Source organism: Berghia stephanieae, chromosome 9 (genome assembly GCF_034508935.2).
Source record: "Berghia stephanieae isolate SIO BIC M18660-M18661 chromosome 9, UCSD_Bste_1.3, whole genome shotgun sequence".
Taxonomy (NCBI): domain Eukaryota; kingdom Metazoa; phylum Mollusca; class Gastropoda; order Nudibranchia; family Aeolidiidae; genus Berghia; species Berghia stephanieae.
The window spans coordinates 11626430-11628929 of record NC_088368.1 but is presented as its reverse complement, the minus strand read 5'-3'; the positions used below and the strand labels follow the sequence as shown (position 1 = coordinate 11628929).

General features: G+C 42.4%; 1 protein-coding gene across 1 annotated transcript in view; it reads left to right on the top strand.

The window, feature by feature from the left end:
* The window catches only part of LOC144979687 (rhomboid-related protein 2-like), a 35740-nt gene that overhangs the window by 2716 nt on the left and 30524 nt on the right, over window positions 1–2500 (top strand). The gene's annotated exons all lie outside the window — the stretch shown is intronic.

Here is a 2500-nt window from a genome sequence, read left to right as displayed (position 1 = left end):
GTTAAGCTTAATAGCCAATATTCTCATCACAAACATATAACATAGAAACGATTGAGACATTGAGTATGCTCCGGTGTATGGGGTGAATTTTTAATTCAGAAAAGTGAGTGGAGCAGGCACTTATGTTGGTAACAACAAGATATGAAGTGAGTAGAAAAGTGCCAGAAGACAATAGAGAATAAAAATTTTTTTCGCGGCGGTGGTGGGGTTTGAACCTGCGACCTTATTGGTACGACAACTCCGCCTGGCAGGTGAGAGCGTGGCTCTACCGTGTGAGCTATCCACGAACACAAAAATATTCGTTTCAAACCCAAAGTCATTTCTAGATCCCTCTCTCACCCACTTCTTGAGATCGCCGATTCGTTCACCACCATCGCGAAGTAATTTTGACCAGCAGTTAAGCTTAATAGCCAATATTCTCATCACAAACTATAACATAGAAACGATTGAGACATTGAGTATGCTCCGGTGTATGGGGTGAATTTTTAATTCAGAAAAGTGAGTGGAGTAGGCACTTATGTTGGTAACAACAAGATATGAAGTGAGTAGAAAAGTGCCAGAAGGCAATAGAGAATAAAAAAATTTTTCGAGGCGGTGGTGGGGTTTGAACCTGCGACCTTATTGGTACGACAACTCCGCCTGGCAGGTGAGAGCGTGGCTCTACCGTGTGAGCTATCCACGAACACAAAAATATTCGTTTCAAACCCAAAGTCATTTCTAGATCCCTCTCTCACCCACTTCTTGAGATCGCCGATTCGTTCACCACCATCGCGAAGTAATTTTGACCAGCGGTTAAGCTTAATAGCCAATATTCTCATCACAAACATTAACATAGAAACGATTGAGACATTGAGTATGCTCCGGTGTATGGGGTGAATTTTTAATTCAGAAAAGTGAGTGGAGCAGGCACTTATGTTGGTAACAACAAGATATGAAGTGAGTAGAAAAGTGCCAGAAGACAATAGAGAATAAAAAATTTTTTCGCGGCGGTGGTGGGGTTTGAACCTGCGACCTTATTGGTACGACAACTCCGCCTGGCAGGTAAAAGCGTGGCTCTACCGTGTGAGCTATCCACGAACACAAAAATATTCGTTTCAAACCCAAAGTCATTTCTAGATCCCTCTCTCACCCACTTCTTGAGATCGCCGATTCGTTCACCACCATCGCGAAGTAATTTTGACCAGCAAAATTTTTATTCTCTATTGTCTTCTGGCACTTTTCTACTCACTTCAAATCTTGTTGTTACCAACATAAGTGCCTGCTCCACTCACTTTTCTGAATTAAAAATTCACCCCATACACCGGAGCATACTCAATGTCTCAATCGTTTCTATGTTATATGTTTGTGATGAGAATATTGGCTATTAAGCTTAACTGCTGGTCAAAATTACTTCGCGATGGTGGTGAACGAATCGGCGATCTCAAGAAGTGGGTGAGAGAGGGCTCTAGAAATGACTTTGGGTTTGAAACGAATATTTTTGTGTTCGTGGATAGCTCACACGGTAGAGCCACGCTCTCCCCTGCCAAGCGGAGTTGTCGTACCAATAAGGTCGCAGGTTCAAACCCCACCACCGCCGCGAAAAAAATTTTTTATTCTCTATTGTCTTCTGGCACTTTTCTACTCACTTCATATCTTGTTGTTACCAACATAAGTGCCTGCTCCACTCACTTTTCTGAATTAAAAATTCACCCCATACACCGGAGCATACTCAATGTCTCAATCGTTTCTATGTTATATGTTTGTGATGAGAATATTGGCTATTAAGCTTAACTGCTGGTCAAAATTACTTCGCGATGGTGGTGAACGAATCGGCGATCTCAAGAAGTGGGTGAGAGAGGGCTCTAGAAATGACTTTGGGTTTGAAACGAATATTTTTGTGTTCGTGGATAGCTCACACGGTAGAGCCACGCTCTCCCCTGCCAAGCGGAGTTGTCGTACCAATAAGGTCGCAGGTTCAAACCCCACCACCGCCGCGAAAAAAATTTTTTATTCTCTATTGTCTTCTGGCACTTTTCTACTCACTTCATATCTTGTTGTTACCAACATAAGTGCCTGCTCCACTCACTTTTCTGAATTAAAAATTCACCCCATACACCGGAGCATACTCAATGTCTCAATCGTTTCTATGTTATATGTTTGTGATGAGAATATTGGCTATTAAGCTTAACTGCTGGTCAAAATTACTTCGCGATGGTGGTGAACGAATCGGCGATCTCAAGAAGTGGGTGAGAGAGGGATCTAGAAATGACTTTGGGTTTGAAACGTATATTTTTGTGTTCGTGGATAGCTCACACGGTAGAGCCACGCTCTCACCTGCCAGGCGGAGTTGTCGTACCAAAAAGGTCGCAGGTTCAAACCCCACCACCGCCGCGAAAAAAAAAATTTTATTCTCTATTGTCTTCTGGCACTTTTCTACTCACTTCATATCTTGTTGTTAGACAGGAATAGGGTAACTCACATTTTATTCTTTTCATTGAAGTAGGAGTGTAAAACTATGCCG